At 38.9% G+C, this 20,060-nt stretch overlaps 1 long non-coding RNA gene across 1 annotated transcript; it reads left to right on the top strand.

Moving 5' to 3' along the window:
- Positions 1-1,567: 1,567 nt before the first annotated feature.
- On the top strand, positions 1,568-14,598 carry LOC115296698. Its single transcript, XR_003911007.1, has 6 exons — positions 1,568-1,663; positions 2,140-2,211; positions 10,463-10,520; positions 10,672-10,736; positions 11,602-11,733; positions 14,419-14,598. It is a non-coding gene; the product is annotated as an uncharacterized LOC115296698 (long non-coding RNA).
- The last annotated feature ends 5,462 nt before the right edge of the window (positions 14,599-20,060 follow it).

Raw genomic sequence — 20,060 nt, 5'->3', positions numbered from 1 at the left:
TTTTGTTTATCCTATAATAACTCAGATTTTTTGTCTATCCATCCCCTTCAGAGCCTTGGCCTCAGAAATCAAAATCAGATAGCTATGCCCCTTTCCTTCTGCTCTCATACCTTTTACCTAATGAATGATGTGACTGAATGGGACCAAAGGCCAATGGCAAAAGGGAATAATTGGGAAAAAACATTAGTTAAGATTTCAAAAAACATTGTTCCATTGCTCTATTTTTATATAGTGCTATCTTAGTTCAAGCGTCTATAAAAAAACACCATAATTGGGGTGGCTTGGACAACAGAAATTTATTTCTCATAGTTCTAGAGTCTGGAAAGTCCAAGATCAAAGTGCTGGCTAATTTGGTTTTTAGTGAGGTACCTCTTCCTGGTTTGCAGACAGTTGCCTTCTTGCTGTATCCTCACATGGTGGGGAAAGAGAACATCAACCTCATGTTTCACTCATAATGGCACTAATCCCATTCATGGGGCTCCATTCTCATGACCTGCTTACCTCCCAAAGTCCCTGTCTCCAAACACCATTGCATCAGGGATCAGGGATTAGGGATTCAACATATGAATTCTGGGGGACACAAACACTGAGTCTATAGTAAGTATCTAGTAGAGGAAGTCATTAGGCATCTCAATTACATTATCTGTTTAATCCAACTCATTCTACAGATGAACAAGTGGGTTCAAAGAAGTTAAATAATTTGCCCAAAGTCACACAGCTAGTGTGTCACAGAGCATGATTTGATACCTGATCTAACGCAAAGCCAATGCCCTTTCCATGGTAGCAAGTGGCCTCTTGTGAATTCATAATAAGCCTTTGAAAAGTAACAAATAGAAACTAGGATCTCTGCTTCCTGCTCAACTAGACATCAAGAGAAATTTGACTTTAAGGTCCATTAAAAAAAATACTTATTTATTATTGCTTCTGGTGTTGATTTTGGTTTATAACACATCATCATGTGGTGTAGGCTTTTTAGTGACCAGTATATGTATCCCAACAAATCAAACATATTTGTGGAGCCAAGTATTTGTGCTAAGCAGCTTATGTATTTACTATCCAAACATCTAGCAATTAACTTGCAAGGCTGGCACAATATCCAATAAAGTCCAACAAATTACAGATGCATTTTAAGTTATCTCCTAAATGACACAGATTTCCTGGTTTTACTGAATATCTTGTAATTCTCTGCAAGCTGAACAGGACCACTCAAAAGCTAAACCTGATAGAGGTGGATTCAGCCTCTGGAAGATTCCAGATTACTCTGAAAGAGGAAGATTCTGTCTCTTAGAGACGTTAGGTCTTAACACAAAACCAATCCATTCCCATGTTCATTTCTTCCTCAGATGCTCAGCACCAAAAGGACACTTGTCCTGAGGAGGTTACACCTAAGGGTAGAGAAGGCAGGCAAAGGGATGGAAGTGAGAAATGAGAAGGAGCCCAGAGACTGACCCACCAGTTACATTAACCAGGAGGTCATAGAAGCTAACATGGATGACATAAACAATGGCTCTCTGTGGGGTCTCTTCTGGCTTGGTGAGACTACATTATTTTTAGCTCTGCAGCAAGAACCATTACCTATCTCCACCCCTGCCAGCATCTCTCCCTGATCGGTCTTTGTCAAGGAGTTCAAGTGGTCTACCAAGAGTGGTAGTTTGGACTAGATGTAAGTCATAGGTGAATCCATCAGCCAAAAAGACCCATTATTTAGTCCAAAGGAGAACTGTGCCTATGACCATTTACTAGGAGACCTTCCCAACTTCCAATACAGGGATTGTCTTTCTGTTTCCCTACTGTTTCCCATTACTGGGTATCTATGTTATGTTCAAGTCCCATAGGAATTCTTCCCACCAGGGGCATCTGGGTGGCTCAGTGGATTGAGCATCTGACTCTTGATTTCAGCTCAACCATTATCTCATGGTTTATAAGTTTAAGCCCTGTATTGGGCTCCATACTGATAGCACAGAGCATGCTTGGGATTCTTTCTCTCCCTGTCTCTCTACCCCTCCCTTCCTTGCTTTCTTTCTCTCAAATAAATAACCTTTAAAAAAAAGAAAGAAAGAAATTCTTCCCACCAGATCTTGCTCTTACTAAGTTCAAACAATAAGCAGTTTGTGATTAAGATGGAATATTTCAATATAGGACAAGACAACAAGTGAGTCTCCAGAGCGAAAAGGAGACCGCAAAATGATGGCATTTCAGGCAGCATGACAGGTAAATTGTTGGTATTTCCAATTCATATCTGCTGTGGAATCAATAGACTACGCTATAATAAATAAAGGCGGTTATAAAAGTACAAAACATTCCCTGATGCTCGAAGGACAGGCCTCCAAGAGAGATCTCTTTATGGGTACTTTCAGTGTCATGCTTTGCTCAGAAGTCTCCTCAGATTCAAAGTCAATACATCAACTCTCCTAAAACCCTCAGTTTGTCCAGCATGTTTGTTTAGATGTAGTTGTGTGACCTGGGAAAGTGCACAAACCCTTCTATGGTGAGAAATACAGTTCCCTCAGATTAGCTGGATTGGGCTCCAGAGGAGGACCCTCTCACCTTCGAAATGGAAAGCTTATGAGTTTTGCTACTTTATTAAAAAAAGAAGAATATGACTCTCCTACTATTGTGCAAATGTCAATCAGCAAATGCATTTGTTCCTAAAATGATTAATAGTTTAGGGTTTCAAATGCAGCTATTGTTCAGTAGAATTTTGTTGTACTTAGTGCTGTCGTTATATGTCATTATTCTGTGACCGGTGATCTTTCACTACTGAGTATTTTATTTTTCAGCTATGTAACAAAAATTCACAGTGAAGATGTGATTCTATGTCGGGCACCTGAATAATTTCATAGCTTTATGTATTTTTTGTGGCTGATACGGTTAGGGTTACATTACGTGTTTGTGGATGCGGGACCTATTATTTTAGGCTTGGTTAGACCAAGGATTTTCTGCAACATGGGTGACTCTCCATACTATGTATAAAAGCCTTTGTTGGCTTCCTTCATCTCCCTCCTTTCTTCATGTTTCCCTGCATTTTCCCTTTCCGTTTCATATCTTTAGCTTTAGTTTCTTGGGGAGAGATCGCTTTAGGGGTGTTTTCAGGGTCATGTGTTGGACACCAGTCTAATACAGATGGCTGTGGCAAGGTGTGGGGAGCAGACATTTCTTCGGAGGGTGAGAAGGAAATACTAAAATATTCATTTATATTTGTTTTTATCTAAAAATAGAAAGGAATTATACCTTGCTGATATTCAACATACGGATTGATTCCCGGCACTCTCACTTGTGCAGAGTTTACACAGTAGTGCCCCTTGTCAGGAAGCATCCTCAGGAAAGTTGTCCCTGTGTCAGGACAGCCTCAACTCACAGGATGCATGGTGGCAGACTCTTGATGCCCTCCAGGGCATGTTGACCTATCACAGTTTACATGGGTACAGTTTCATAGGTTTATGGATTCTGCTTCTAACTTAACTAAATGTCCACCTGGTCCATGGATAAGTGGTCAAAGAAGATTCCTGTTAAGAAATTATGCTTGAAAACAGAGCTAGCTGATAATGCAAGCCCAGGAAAGCATGAGAGCAGCCCACGGGAACCCTCCTGTGATCCTTATCTGAACTCTTTGTCAGCTCGTGTCTTCCTGAGACATAACTTATAATTTGAGAGAAAACTTTGGAGACAGTACAGTCTCACCATTTTGGCCATGATCTTTCTGTACATAACATAATTTTTATAGAATTTTACTATTTTTGAGGCACCTAGGTGGCTCAGTTGGTTAAGTGATTGACTCTTGATTTTGGTTCAGGTCATGATCTCATGGTTCATGAGTTCAAGCCCTGAATCACTCTCTATACTGACAGTGCAGAGCCTGCTTGGGATATTCTCTCTCCCCTCTTTCTGTGCCCCTCCCTGCTCACGCACACACACCCTTCCTCCCTCAAAATAAATTAAAAAACTGAAAAAAAAAAGAAGTTTACTATTTTTAACTTCAAAAAATTTTTTAATGTTTTTTATTTATTTTTGAGAGACAGAGAGAGCGCGAGCAGGGGAGGGTCAGAGAGAGAGGGAGATACAGAATCCAAAGCAGGCTCCAGCCTCTGAGCTAGCTGTCAGCACAGAGCCCGACGTGGGGCTTAACCCCACGAACCATGAGATCATGACCTGAGCTGAAGCTGGACACTCAACTGACTGGCCACCCAGGTGCCCCTATTTTTAACTTCAGAGACTGAGCATATCAGACACCCCTCTCCCCTAATTCTGGGTCCTCCTCCTGCCTCTTCACTAGCATCATTCAGTAATATGGTTTCTGTAGAGTGCCATGTCATGGACAGAATGGTCCCATTTTAATATAGATTTTCAATTAGATGAAACATTAGATTTTATTTTATTTTTATTTTTTATTTTATTTATTTATTTTTTAAATAGGCTCCACACCCAATGTGGGGCCTCAACTTACAACCATGAGATCAGAGTCACATGTTCTACCAACTGAGCGAGCCCAGTGCTCCTTAGAACATTACATTTTAAAAAATATTCCTAAAAGTAACATATTTTCACTATGAAAAGTGCAGTTACTCAAAAGAAAGGAAATAAAAATGAACTAAGATCACAACTTGGAGATAAAAGCACAGTTACTCAACAGGAAGAAAAAAATGGGCTAAAATCACAACTTGGAGATAGTCACAGTTGACAGTCTTTTCTATGTATAAATATGCCTTTCTTTTTTTCTTACAAAATGGCTTTTCTTATACATCCCATTTTATGAACCACTTGAACTTTTTTTTTGTAGTAATCCGTGCTGTGGATTAGCTAAATTTAAGCTACTTCAAAATTGTCTGTAAACAATTGAAAATCAAGCTAAAAATATCTCCTTCATCCAAATTTCGTGCTTATATTTTCTTTTATTAATTTTCATAACCTTTTGCTCTTTTCTTGGAGAAGAAAATAATGCGTTATTCATTGTTTTGTGTTCTTTCAGTACCATGTCTTTTATCTTCTCAGTCTGGCAATGGGCTTCTGGGAAAGATTGTGTCTTTTGTGACCACAGTAATCACGGCTTTATGGAGGAGCTAGGAAGCTCTTCAGATGCAGAGAAATGCAGAGTGAGAAAGAACTGCCTCACTGTAAGCCTCTCCTGCTTAGCTTTTCCTTTTCCATTCACTTCTAATCTCATTTAGCCCATGACTCAGATTGTAGACTGGGCACTGAACGTTTGTACAAAACAAGGAGAAAAACAAAGGAGAGTGGGAAATGGTGACCAAACGTCTGGGCACGCCTACATATGAGGGGCAGAAGGAAAGCAATTCTTTTGTTTTTCTTAAGTTTGTTTATTTTTGAGAGAGAGAGAGAGAGAGCCTAAGTGAGCGCGCGAGCACGAGAAGGGAGAGAGAAAGAGAAAGAGAATCCCAAGCAGGCTGTGCGCTGTTAGCACGGAGTCGGACATGAGACTTGACCCCACAAACCATGAGATCATAACCTGAGCCAAGATCAGGAGTCAGGCACTAAACCTGACAGAACCACCCAGGCATCCCAGAAAGCAATTTTTTTGAAATGAAGTTTGGGTCTGCAAAGGTAATTGTGACCTTGTTTCTCTTTGTTTAATGGTTTTGTTTTTCATGTAGACAAACCATGTTCCAGTTATTAGGTTTTTGAGAAGGCAAGGGCTCTGTCTTACTCATCCCTTTGATCTCCATGTCACCCAGTACCATGTCTTTTATCTAGTAAACACTCAGTAAACATTTGCTGTTGTTTGTGTTGATAATCATGATAATAGGGTAATGTGCACGACACAGTATGGAAACTGGAAAAAAAGCGCGTACATTTGGATAATTAACAGATGTTGTTATCGTGTAAAATAAAAACCCAAAAGAGTTGACAGATATTTACTGGAATTGATCAGAGAATATAGCCAGGTTGCTGGATTTATATGTAAGAATCAGTTGATTTTTTATGCAGTTGTCGTGTTTTGAATGATGGTTCTCAAAAGGTATGTCCATATCCAAATTCTCAGCCCCTACAAAGATGACCTTATATAGAAAAAGAGTGAATATTACCTTATATGGCAAAAGATGTGATTAAGTTAAAGATTTAAAAAAATTTTTTTAATGTTTATTTTTGAGAGGGAGAGAGATAGAGTGCAAGTGGGGTAGGGGCAGAGAGAGAGAAGGAGACATAGAATCTGGAGCAGGCTCCAGGCTCTGAGCTGCCAACACATAGCCCAGCTTGAGACTCGAACCCACAAACATTGAGATCATGACCTGAGCCGAAGTCAGACACTTACCCAACCAAGCCACCCAGACACCCCGTAAGTTAAAGACTTTGGGAGGGGAAGCTAATCATGGATATCTAGGTGAGCCTTAAATCCAATGACGAGAGGGAGAAGAGGGACATGAGACACATGGAGGAGAAGGTGGGTTGAAGATGAAGGCAGAGATTGGAGTGACGTACTAACTGTTGGGTAGCCACCAGAAGCCAGAGGAGAGGCAGGCACGAGTTCTTCCTTAGAGCCCTGGGAGGGAGTATGGCCTCACTGCATTTTGTATTTCTAGCCTCCAAAGCTATGAGAGATTAAACTCATGTTGCTTTAAAGCCACCAAGGTTGTGATAATTTGTTATAGCCAGCTCAGAAAACTAATAAAAGAATACACAGGAGAATAGGGCATTGTGGTTAAGTGTGTGTGTCCTGGAGGCAGACTTCCTGTCTTCAATCCTGACATCACCAGTTACTAGCTGTGTAACGTCAGGCATGGTATCTAACATCTCAGGTCGTGGAACACGTAATGTAAGTATAGTGCAGGTAGATCTGTGTCTGGCTTACAGTGAACATGCACTACGTGTTAGTAAGTATCTCATCATCGTTATCAACACAATTATCATTACCAGCAACAGTTAGAAAATACAGCTTGAGAAGGCGTTTAACATAGCAGTAACACATAGAAGGTAGAGAATAAATATAATCACTAATGTCTTGTGTGCCAGGTCAGAAAACTTCCTGGAAAGATATGAAAGAAGACCCAAATAAGGAGAGGGATATATTATATTCATTGATAAACATGCTCAATAGCATAGAACTGTCAATTCATACAAAATTAATCTATGGCTTTAAATTCATTCTAATTAAAATCCCAGTACATGTTTTGTTTTTTAAAAGAAACTTGACAACTGATTCTAAATGTGATGTAGGAAAGCAAATATGCAATATTTTTTTTGCAAATATGCAAAAACAGACACTACACACCTAAAGAAAAAGAATTAAATATGTATTTTGCTCATACATTGGAATTTTACATAGCATTGGAAACACGACAATATATATGGGTCCCATACTCATGAAATGATGCTGAAAAAAAATGTCACCAGCAAACAGGAAGAACTAAACTGTAGGTGATTAAACTATTAAAACAGTAAGAGAATTAGTCTTACAAAATGTGGCTCATGGTATCCTTGGGAGGGCAGGACATGCTGTGGAAGAGAGTCATGGAGGAATCTTCCATGGTGTTAAGACATGTTCCATTTCTTAGTCTGGGTTTGGGGTACAAGAATGTTTATTCCTTAAACTGATTTTATCTTTTTAAATTAAAAAAACTTTAGAAAGTGTAATAAACACTGAATGATGCTTATGCTTTCATTACAGTGAGGTTTTCATGGAGCACTCTTATTTCATGATTTCTCTGAGTAGTTGCAGTTTGTATAACTACCAAAATATAACCTTCCACTTTTCTCAGTTCAGTGCAGCCACTGAATTCCCTTCTCCCCACCAAGGTCATGTGTCCATATTCCTTTAGTTTTTTTATAGGACCTGCTGCACATAGAAGCTATCCAGCTAGGAAGACGTTAGAAACTTGGGAGGCTTTAGAAAATTCACTCCCCACCCTACACTTTATTTGGTAAGCTTCTCTGGGAGGAACAGAAAGGGACAAGCCCTGTTGCCTTTTCTCATCCACCTTGGCCCAGAATCACCGCAGTGTGTTGAGAGATGATCATTGTATTAACTCTGTGTGAAAAAAGAAAATGTTGAAAACTGGTGATCTAAAAGAAAGGATAATATTCATTTCCCTTAAAGGTTTTCTTTAATGGATTTTAGATTGGAGCTGAGTCACAACCCTGCAGTAGAGAAATTTGATGTAGAACTTAAGGGCAGTCTCTAAGCCTGGAATATGAGAAGGGTTATGAGTCAATGCCCACAGGCAGAATCAGATAGCCCTTTGGGAGAATAGGTTACTTTCCCAGTGGCCTGTGGAGAAATCTCACACTGCGTGGAGACAGGTGCACTAGAAGGGCCCCTGGAGACTTTGTCTAGTGACCTGACATCTGGATGTTGATTTGATTGCTCATAAGCAAGAGCTCTCCAAGCACAGACAGTTGAAAACGCTTGTATCACTGTAGCGGCAATGATCATAATCACAGCCAAGCACACAAAGCCAATGGCACTGCCAGGGAGGCCATTAAAATGTTGGAAAATAAATGCTGGCATTTATGGAATCTCTAGCCTAATCCCCAATATTATGTATTCCCTCCAACTTGAAAGTTCAGCATTTAAAAAATGAAAACAAAACCAAGGATAGAAATGTAAAAAACTTTATATTTTTATGCCAAAATTTTATATAAATCCAAGAGTTTTTTTTTCTCTTTTTGCACCAAAACATAAATATTTTTTAGACTTAATCATGTGAATGGAAGATTGTTCAATTCCAGGGTAGCATTGGGGAATGAATGGGATTTTTTGAATTTATGTACTATATTATACTTTTATACTGCTAGGGAAAGAACTGACAGGTTGAGAAAGTTATTAACTTCTTGTGTGTATTAAAACAACACTTGAAGGCAACTGACTTTAGATAAGACAAAAATAATCATTATAGCCTGTGATGTTACTTTAGTTTAAATCCAGGCTGCCCTGAAGCTCAAATAGAGATAAAGAGCAAGGGAAGGATGAATGTTTTCATTGAAGTCGTAACTTCAAATATTGAGAGGCTCTTGGGAGGTTATCCAGTCTATTCTCAGTCTTTGACAGGATTATAGTTAAATCAACTCAAGCAGATGGCGATCCATCTTATTTCTAAAATTGCCCACTCAAGAAAGTCCACATGATTCTCTCCATGGTTCTTTCTATAACCTTGCCTTTCTTTTCATTTTCTTTCTTTCTTTTTTTTAACCATTCATCACCATACAAAGCTAATACAATATTACTAACTATATTCTTTCCATGCTGTATATTATATCCACTCAATATATATATTTTATAACTGGAAGATTGTACTTCTTTCACCCATGTTGCCCCCGCCTCCAGCCCCCTGCCTCCTCTGGCAGCAACCAAGTGTTTCTCTGTTTGTATGATTCTGGGTATTGCTTTTTTGTTTGTTTTGTCAAATGCTATTTTTGCATCTATTGAGATGATCGTATACTTTTTATCCTTCATTTTGTTAATGTGGTATATCTCATTGACTGATTTGCAAATGTTGAGCCATCCTTGCATCCCTAGAATAACTCCCATTTGATCACTATATGTGATCATTTTAATGTATTGTTGAATTCAGTTTGCTAATAATTTGTTGGGGATTTTTGCATCTATGTGCATTAGGGATATTGGTCTATAAAATTTTTTTATGGTGTCCTTTTCTTCTTTTGGTATCAGAATAATGCTGGTCTCATAAAATGTGTTTGGAAGTATTGCCTTCTCTTCAATGTTTTGGAAGAGTTTGAAGACAGGTATTAAATCTTTGAATGTTTGGTCTGGTCCTGGACTTTCATTTGTTGGGAGACTTAATCTCCTTATTAGTAATTGATCTATTCAGATTTTCTACTTCTTCATGATTCAGTCTTGGAAAATTATAGGTTTCTAGGAATTTATCCATTTCTTCTAGGTTGTTCAGTTTGTTGGAAGGTACTTGTTTATAAAGTCTCTTATATTTCTGCATATCATTTGTAACTTCTCTTTCATTCTGATTTTATTTCTTTGAGCTCTCTTTCTCTCTCTCTCTTTTGGGGAGTCTAGCTAAAAGTTTGTTAATTTGTTTATCTTTTCAAAGAACCAGTTCTTACTTTCACTGATTTTCCTATTGTCTTTTTAAAGGGTTATTTATTTACCTTAAGAGACAGAGAGAGAGAGAGAGAGAGAGAGAGAGAGAGAGAGAGAGAGAGAGAGAGAGAAAGCTCAAGAGAGAGCTAGTGCACATTAGTGGAGGAGGAGCAGAGGCAGAGAGAGACTCTGCAATGACAGCACGGACCGGGGGCTCAATCCCATGAAATGAGAGATCATGACCTGAGCCAAAATAAAGAGTTGAATGCTCAACCAACTGAGCCACCCAGGTGCCCCATTTTCTGTTGTCTTTTAAATCCCTATTTTCTTTATTTCTTCTCTGATATTTGTTATTTTCTTCCTTCTACTAACATTAGGCTTTGTTATTCTTTCTCTAATTCCTATAGGTGTAAAGTTAAATTATTTATTTTAGATTTTTCTTATTTCTTCATGTAGAACTATATTGCTGTGAACTTCCCTCTCAGAATCACATTTGCTGTATCCACAGATTTTGGTATGTCATATTTCTATTTTTATTTGTCTCTAGGTATTTTTAAATTTCTCCTTTAATTTTTTTTTTCTATGACTCAGCAGTTCAGTAACATGTTGTTTAATTTCCATTTTAAAAATAGTTTTTACAGTTTTCCTTTTGTGATTGATTATAGTTTCACACCACTGTGGTGAGAAAAGATGCTTGGTATGAAAAAAGAAAGAAAAGAAAAGATGCTTGGTATGATTACAGTCTTCCTGAATTTATTGAAATTGAATTTATTGATACTATTTATAGCCTAACATGTGATCTATCCTGGAGAACATTCCATATACACTTTAAAATAATGTGTATTCTACTACTTCTGTATGAAATGTTCTGTATTTATCTATTAAGTCCTAATGTATTGTTTAAGGCTGATGTTTCCTTATTGATTTTCTGTCCAGATAATCTATTCATTGATGGGAGTGAAGTATTAAAGTCCTCTACTACTATTATATTGCTGTCAACTTCCCCCTTTATGTCTGTTAATATTTGCTTTATATATTTTGGTGCTTCTGTGTTAGATGTATAAATATTTATAAATGTGATATCTTTTTTGCTATAGTAACCTCTTTATCATTATGTAATACTCATTTTTGTCTTTTATTAGTCTTTTTTTTTTGAAGTCTATTTTGTCTGAGTATTGCTACCTCAGCTTTCTTTGGTTTCCATTTGCATAAGACATCTTTTTTTACCTTTCACTTTCAGTCTATGTATGTCCTTACTTCTGAAGTGGGTCTTTTGTAGGCAACATATAGATAGGTCTTTTTTTTTTTTTAATCCCAACATACTTTTCTTTAAGTCCTTAGGGGATATATGCATATAATAGTGACATGTATAAGGCACTACGCATATGTCCTTCCCATCACAATGGGAGCAGATTTCATACTTTTATTTTTTAGTATCTTTCAGTATTATCTGTTAGTATCTGTAATGATTTTTAAACACTACCATATCATATATCAATCCCTTATTCTTCTGCATTCAATCTCACAAACATTATGCCTGTCTAAGTAACTTCTTGTCCTGTTACCTTCAATTATTTCCTTTCTCTCCTGTTCAGAATTTCCCAGAAGGGTTTGTATAAGATTCTTTAATGCCCTGGGAATAGGGCTGCCTCAGTCCATAGGGATTTGTCAGCACCATGGACAGTAACTCATAAAGCAAGCCTTTTGGTGAGGGTACGTCTTACCAGGTGAGCAGTATCTTTGAAGGCCTTTATCAATGTATTCCTCTTCTCTTCCTAGCCTTCTACTTTTTAAGATAAATCACTTTAATTTCTTCAAGTTGAGTACAGGCAGAAGAGCTCACATCTCAGTCATCTCTGAGATTTACAGACCCATGCTGACAGGAGGTAAACCCATCTGGCTTGCTCAGGTTAGCTCGTCACTTGGTACTTGGGTTCAGAGAACAAGTACAAAAGGGCAATGGAGAAGAAGGGAATAGGCAGAAAGTGTAACTTCTACCTCTTTTCTCTTGAAGATGCCTCTATTAATTATATTTCAGAAGGTGTTAGTGTTTCTCAAAATATGCCAGTCTTCATAGTTCCTATTTTCTGGTTAGCAAACATTTGTTTTATAATAAGATGCTCAATATCACTCATCATCAGGGAAATACAAATCAAAACCATAATGAGATACCACCTCACTCTTGTCAGAACGGCTAAAATCAACAACTCAGGCAATGACAGATGTTGGCAAGGATGTGGAGAAAGAGGAACCCCCTTGCACTGCTGGTGGGAATGCAAGCAGGTGCAACCACTCTGGAGAACAGGATGGGGTTCCTCAAAAAATTAAAAATAGATCTACCCTACAACCCAGCAATTGCACTACTAGATATTTTTTTAAATAAATTTTTTTTAATGTTTTATTTATTTTTGAGAGAGAGAGAGACAGTGTGAGCAGGGGAGGATTGGAGAGAGAGAGAGACACAGAATCTGAAGACAGGCTCCAGGCTCTGAGTTACCTGTCAGTACAGAGCCTGACACAGGGCTTGAACTCATGAACTGCAAGATCATGACCTGAGCCAAAGCTGGATGCTCAACTGACTGAGCTACCCAGGTGCCCCTAGATATTTATCCAAAGGATACAGGAGTGCAGTTTCAAAGGGGCACATGCATCCCAGTGTTTATAGCAGCACTATCAACAATAGCCAGTTTGGGAAAAGCCCAAATGTCCATCAATTGATGAGTGGATAAAAAGATATGGTGTGTGTGTGTGTGTGTGTGTGTGTGTGTGTGTGTACACAATGGCATATGTATATTCATATGCATAGATATATATGTATATATGTATACAATGGTATATATATACATACACACACATGTACATACACACAATGGAATATTACTTGGCAATCAAAAAGGATGAAATCTTGTCATTTGCAATAATGTGGATGGAACTAGAGTGTAATAAGTCAGAGGAAGACAAATATCATATGACTTCACTCATATGTGTAATTTAAGATACAAAATGGATGAACATAAGAGAAGGGAAGCAAAAATAATATAAAAACAGAAGAAAACAAACCATAAGAGACTCTTAAATACAGAGAACAAATTGAGGGTTGCTGGAGGGGTTGTGGGTGGGGGTATGAGCTAAATGGGCAAGGGGTATTAAGGAGGGATGAGCACTGGGTATTGTATGAAAGTGATGAATCACTAAACTTTATTCCTGCAAACATTTTACACTGCATGTTAACTAACTTGGATTTAAATAAAAATAAATAAATAATAAATTTATACAATTGGATATTATGAAACCATAAAAGAGGAAGTTCACTACATACTGATATGAAAGATCTCCAGAATATGTCACTAAATGAAAAAAGCTAGGTTCAGAACAATGTATGTATTAAGATATTTATATAAAGAGGAGGAAAATTGTCTGTAGCAGTGTGTGCTTACATAAGCATGCAACATCTCCAGGAGAGATGGAGGAACCAGGTCAGTTGCCTACAGGAAGGGAAACTGAGTAGCCGGGAGTGAGACATGGAAGGGAGTTGTTCACTGTGTGACTTTTGAATTGTGAGTAATGTGAATATTTTAACTATATAAAAAATACAGGGCACTCAGTCAGTTAAGCGTCTGACTCCTGATTTCAGCCCAGTTCATAATCTCCTGGTTGGGGAGTTTGAGCCCTGCGTTGGGCTCCACACTGAAGGTGCAGAGCCTGCTTGGTATTCTTTCTTCCCCTCTCTCTCTGCTCCTCCCCCACTTGTGTGCATGCTCAGTCTCTCTCAACATAAATTAAAATAAATAAATAAATAAATAAATAATGAATAAGCAAAACATTAAATAAAAATGACACAAATTACCCATGCCTCAGTTTTCTCATCTATGAAGTAGATGTAGCCATACCCATTTGATTGTTCTGAGAATCAAACAGAATGATGTATGTAAAGGTGCTTTGGAAAATATAAATGTTCTTTACATATAATCTTTATTTGAGGTATTTAGTAATCAATGGACACTCTAAATTCTCCATGTGCTTCTTAAATTTTATAATGTAGAACTGGACACAATACTGCAGTCATGATAATATAAATTAAATATTTGTGAAGCATTTTCTTTTTTTTAATTTTTAAAAAAATTTATATTTGAGAGTAAGAGAGACAGTGTGAGCAGGGGAGGCTCAGAGAGAGAGGGAGACACAGAAACTGAAGACAAGCTCAAGGCTCTTAGTTGTCAGCACAGAGCCTGACATGGGGCTTGAACCCATGAACCATGAGATCATGACCTGAGCTGAAGTCAGATGCTCAGCCGACTGAGCCACCCAGGTGCCCCATTGTGAAGCATTTTCAAGTTTATTATTGTAGTACAGCTACTATATAAAAAGAATTTTATCCTATGCTTCTTACTGTGCTCTTTCTCTTCCTGCAGGTCAGTATAATTTTTGCCTTTAATAGTTGGTACTTCTTCACCGCTTAGGAAGAGGGTGGAGCATCCTCAGGGTGGCTGGCCAGGCTCTGATGAGATCAGCGAGTAACTTGTAGAAAACGGCTGCCTTGGAGGAAAGAAGGGAAACAGTTGGAGCATTAAAGAGCCAGCATAACCCACTGAGACACTGGAGTGGAAATTCTGTTGTTTAATATTTAGAAGGAAGAAACACTATACTTTGCTTTCTGGGGGGAAAATCCTTTGGGTCCTGTACAACACATTTAAAAAAATAATAATAAAAGCCAGTTTAGAGGGGTTTCTTGTCAGTCCTGTAAGAAAGAAGATTTGAAAGGGGGTAAGCACACAGAGTATCCCAAAGAGATGTGTTAAAAAAGGAACCCCAGCTTTCCACATTCCAAGGGGTCCCCTGAGAATTTCCACACCTCATTAAATAACATGAACAAGCACGAGGCTTAGAACCTGTGTAGGGACTTTTGGCCTCGACTGGTAGAAAAAATTCTGAGAGATTTGTAGGCCTTTGCGAAGTAGACCACGGTATAACATAAAACCAAAATAAAGCCCTTCAGGTAATACCAAGGGAGAAGGCCATAAAAGAGAAAAATAAACCCACATTCTCAGTTTAATTTTTTTTTCTCCTAGGGAATATATTTTTTCCTGCAATTTATGCCAAGAAAATTTCATATATTTTCGTTACGACAGTGAAAGACATGTTTCATGATGTCTTCTCCTTTTTTCATCCTTCTCTTCCTCTTCCCTCTCCTCTTCTTCCCCTTCTCCTTCACTGCTTCTTCTTTCTCTTCTCCTTGCCCTTCTCTTGTATCAGGAGTCATCATAGTTTTTCTGCAAAGGGCAAGTTAAACACTTTCAGCTTTGTAGGCCATGCAGTCTCTGTTGCGGCCACTCAACTACCCTTGTCGTGTGAAAGCGACCACAGTAATTCAGAAATGAGTGGATGCAGCTGTATTCCAAGAACCCTTTCTTTACCAAACCAGGTTTTGGACCAGAAATGGTCTGCAGGTTGTAGAGGTTTTCTGCCTCTGCTGTATGTTGTGATAGATTACTTAAAGCTCACAGAAGACATTAGTCGTTGATAAGTGCTTGGGACAACAGGTAGCTACGTAGAAGAAAATAAATAGGTATCCATGCCTCACTCTTCTTAAAAAGATCAAAGACTTAGGGGTGCCTGGGTGGCTCAGTCGGTTAAGCATTCGACACTTGGTTTCAGCTCAGATCATGATCTCGTGGTTTGTGAGTTCAAGCCCTGCATCAAGCTCTGTGAGGACAGCTCAGAGTCTGAAGCCTACTTCTGATTCTGTGTCTCCCTATCTCTCTGCCCCTCCCCTGCTCATACTCTGTCTCTATCTCAGAGATACATATTTAAAAAAAATTTTTTTTGAAGTCTGTTGAAGGACACACAAAAAACAAGTAATGGTGGGCCCTCTATTTGAAAAGGATGTGGGAATAATCAGATAGATGACAGAGGTAAAAAGAAGGCTTTTCACTGTATGCTTTTAAAAAAATTTTAAACCATTTGACATTATTATTAACATTTAAAAATATGAAGTCAGTAAGAATCACCCAAATAACTTGGCTTTATGCACACATGCACACACACATGCACACACACATCTTCTTTGTTATCAGTTTTAGATTCACAAATACAATGGTGTTTGGGGTATGCTAATAATAAAACCTGTAAGTATTTAGTAAATCTTAAAAAATTTTTCTACTCATGTTGGAAAGATGATTAACTAGAAGGTTAAACTGTTTTATTCTATGGTCCCTAGCTATCAGCATAGACACAGAGAAGACACTTTTATTAGTTAGCCTGGCATTACGAGGGACTGGGGCCAACTGGGAAGCAGTGAGCTCCCCACCTCGGGGCCGGTTCAAACACGTGAAGCACAACAACCTGGGGACTATTGTAGGAAGGGGGAAAACTCTCAGTCACTTTCTGTGTTTCAATCCTGAGATTCTAGAATTATGAGAAAAAGAGTGGCGTGAACACCATACCTTTGGTTTTCACAAGTGGTGAGATTCTTTGGGGGAAAAAACTTAGAGATTTATGCACTTTGCACTTTAGGAACTAGTTTGCGGATTACAGAGAGGTGACACTGATGGAAGGAGAGCCATACTTGGGGCCAGAGCAGGCAGTGAGCCAGCCAGTTTAGGAGGAGGGCCCAGCTCCAGGGACACGCAGACACTCACACCAGGTTAAATAGCCCTAGTCTTTGAGGGGAATGCAGCTTTCAGTGTTGCACTGGCAGAACAGAGCCCACCGCAACGCACCACTTTCCAGAACACTCTGTAATGTGCAGATGGGAAGTAATTTTTTAGGAAATGGCTAGAAATTATTGACATTGATTTTTCAAATCATTCCTGTTTGTTCAGCTGGCGAAACACCTGGTCGCTAATGCTTTCAAGCACTCTGATTTTAAGTGTGCGTTAGCTGATGTCCGAGCCCTAGCTGGATGTAGCGTCTAATACAGTACAAGACAATAATTTTTTGATGAGAATATTGCTGGGTGAAATGCAGTGCTCTTACAGGGAGCGTTTGGAAAGATGACAGACGTATAGCAAATGAGTCCTCTGCACTCCCTTCCCACCTTCCTTCCTTTTCCTACTTCCATCTCTTTCCTTTATCCTTTTTTAAAAGTTGTGTCCATAAGCCTCCTGAAAAACAGATGACCAGCCTGTGGGGGAATAGTGCAGTAGTTGCACTTAAACATTTTTAAAGCTTCACATCATCATATGTGTCATTACTTCCTACTGTGCTCTCAGTGTGAGAGGAATAGTAGTACCCTTTCCTCTGGTGATGCTGAGGGGTAGGCTGATAATCAGAGATGTTAAAGTTCCTTGAAAAGTTGCAGTTAGATACCAGGTGAATGTCATGTAGTAAGTGGCTAAAAGATTTTGAGGGCTTAATGTAATTGACTTACTATATTAACTTGGCTGGGCCACGGTGCCCAGATATTTGGTCAGTTTTATTCTGGGTGTTTCTGTGAGGGCGTTTTTTTGGATAAGATTAATATTTAAATCAGTGGGCTTTGCAGTAGATTCTGCTCCATAATGTGGGTGGGCCTCATCCAATCAGTTGAGGGCCTTAAGAGAACAGACTGACCTCTCCTGAGCAAGAAGGAATTCTGCCAGCTGACAGCCTTCGGAGTGGAACTGCAACATCGGCTCTTCCCTGGGTCTCCAGCCGCCAGGCTACTCTGCAGACTTGGGATGTGCCAGCCTCTGTAATCATGTGAGCCAATTCCTTAAAACAAATCTCTCTATACACATACATATCCTATTGGTTCCATTTCTCTGGAGAACCTTGACAAATAGATAATCATGCTCACTTTTTTTTTGGTATAACTATTATTTGAAATTATATAGTATCTTGCAAGTGAAACACTTAATAATTTAATTCTGTATTAGGAGTAGAAGTTGGGTTAGTGTCTGAGTTTCAATTTCCTCATCTGTAAAATGAAAATGGTATGGTGGAAATTGTTAGTCATCCACTAAAATCCACTCTCCTTCTTTGTGGGCCTATTATTCTGCATTTCCCAGCTTCTTGGCAGTCAAGGTGGCCCCATGACTGTGTTCTTTCCAGTGGAATGTGAATGAAAGGGATGTTTTCAAAATTAGTGGGTGTGCTTCAGCTGTGCACTCTACCCCTTTCTGCCAGGATGGGTCTTTGGCCATCCACTTTGATCATAAAAAATGCCCAAGGGAGTGGCAGAGCTATACAATGGAAGGAACCAGAATCTCTGGATGACCACGTGGAGCAGAATGGTACCACTAACCTGCCCCATTCACCTCAACGCTGTCATGTGAATGAGAAATACATTCTTTGTGCTTTAAGCCACCGTATTGTTAGCCTCTTTGTTACAGTCATCTGGCCTTCCCCCAACTAACACATGATGATCATAGCAACTGTCTTACTGGATTTTTGTGAGTCTCACATGGAAGAGAACAGTAAGACTCTGCACAAATATCTACCACACTATCTTTACCTGCGTACCCAACATTAAGCTTCTGCCAGACCTTCACAGAATCTCTGTAATAGGGGGACACTGGTCTCAATGGTATCTAAGAACTGCCCTGTGATTTCCCTGTCTGGAAAGACACCGCCTTGGGATAAGGAATTGCAAGAGAAGTACAAAATGGCTAACAGATTTTGTTAATTAGCTCAACCACATCTGGATCATATTTAGGAACTAACAGCTAATACAAACAGTGGGAAATGAGTGGCTATTGAAAGCGTCTGACACATTAGATAAACCTTAATTTTATAACCATTTCACAAGCTGGTGATCATTCCTGAAGTGCCTAGATGAGCTATTACATATTACATGTCATGAGTTGTCTAGACTCTGCCAGAGAAGCAGCTCAGAGTGATAGGACTTGTGGTTTGATACTCCTGTGAGGGCACAAAATCCACTAGGACCACATCAGTCTGGTAAGAGCCAAGTATTACTCTTAGCTGATTCTTACCTTATACAAGAACACTTCTATTTCCACAGTATAATAAATCAGTATATTTAAAAAGTCTTCATAAAGAATAAGTCCACGTTTGAAGAAGATATGAGCAACGGGCACCTGGCTGGCTCAGTCAGCAGAGCATGCAAGGTTGTGAGTTCAAGCCCCATGTCAGTCATGAAGCCTACTTAAAAAATAAAATGAAGTAGATTTGAGCAGATGTTACAAAAGGAAGAGGAACAGAAATAAAATCATCAACTGCTTTGAACACACAGCCTCAGAACATTTCCTCAATTCTTTTGGCATGAGAAAATGCAATCTTTCCTGTCCCTTCATACGGGCAGGGCTAGGTCTGGTGTGCCAGATGATGTGGTTTGGGAGGCCTTTGAAAAGAAATATTTTCAAAATCTTATTGACACTTCTTTCATTTGGGTATCAACACTTAGCTGGAAAGAAAAATCATTTTTTTAAAGTTCCCATTAGGAAAAGTGGTCCATTAGGAAAAACCCCAAGAGGCACTTTCAGATTTGAAGAACACTGCCTTGGACTGAAATCCAGCCATGAGTCTAGAATGATGAGAAAGGATGTCCTGGAAAAATACATGAAAATGTACAACTTGTAGCCGCTGGGTATAACGCGAAGGAGTTTCTTTGGAGTCACGCACACACACACATACACACATACATACACACACACACACCACCTACTTAGGCAAGCAAGTTCCCAGGCCCGTTTGTGTCTGACCCTGGCAGCTGCTTTTCCCAGCAATGGCTTAGCAGAAAACCAATAGGAATCATTTTGGCAGGAAAGAAGGATCATCTTAGGCACTTAATGAGAGAAAAGATTTGAGCTTGTTTGTAACAAGAAGTAAATATTAATGGTTCAGAGCACATTTGGGAATTTCATCATGCTAATAAATGTCAAAGAGAAACATTCTTCCTTTATTATTAGGCCTCAGACTAATTTGCCCAAATACAAAGTTGTCTTTGTCCAATGAGAAAAATAAAACTAAATGAAGTGAGTAATTAAACAGAGGAAAGAAGAAGAAATTGAGACTGTATTTTACATATGGCTCATGAGGTTCTCTTTGGGCTGAGGAGGATTGACTGTTATGAAGAGTTTATGCTGTGGGGAGCTAATGGGATAAATTTGTG

The sequence above is a fragment of the Suricata suricatta genome, chromosome 7, assembly GCF_006229205.1.
Source record: "Suricata suricatta isolate VVHF042 chromosome 7, meerkat_22Aug2017_6uvM2_HiC, whole genome shotgun sequence".
NCBI lineage: Eukaryota > Metazoa > Chordata > Mammalia > Carnivora > Herpestidae > Suricata > Suricata suricatta.
This window is presented reverse-complemented; position numbering and strand designations above follow the sequence as displayed.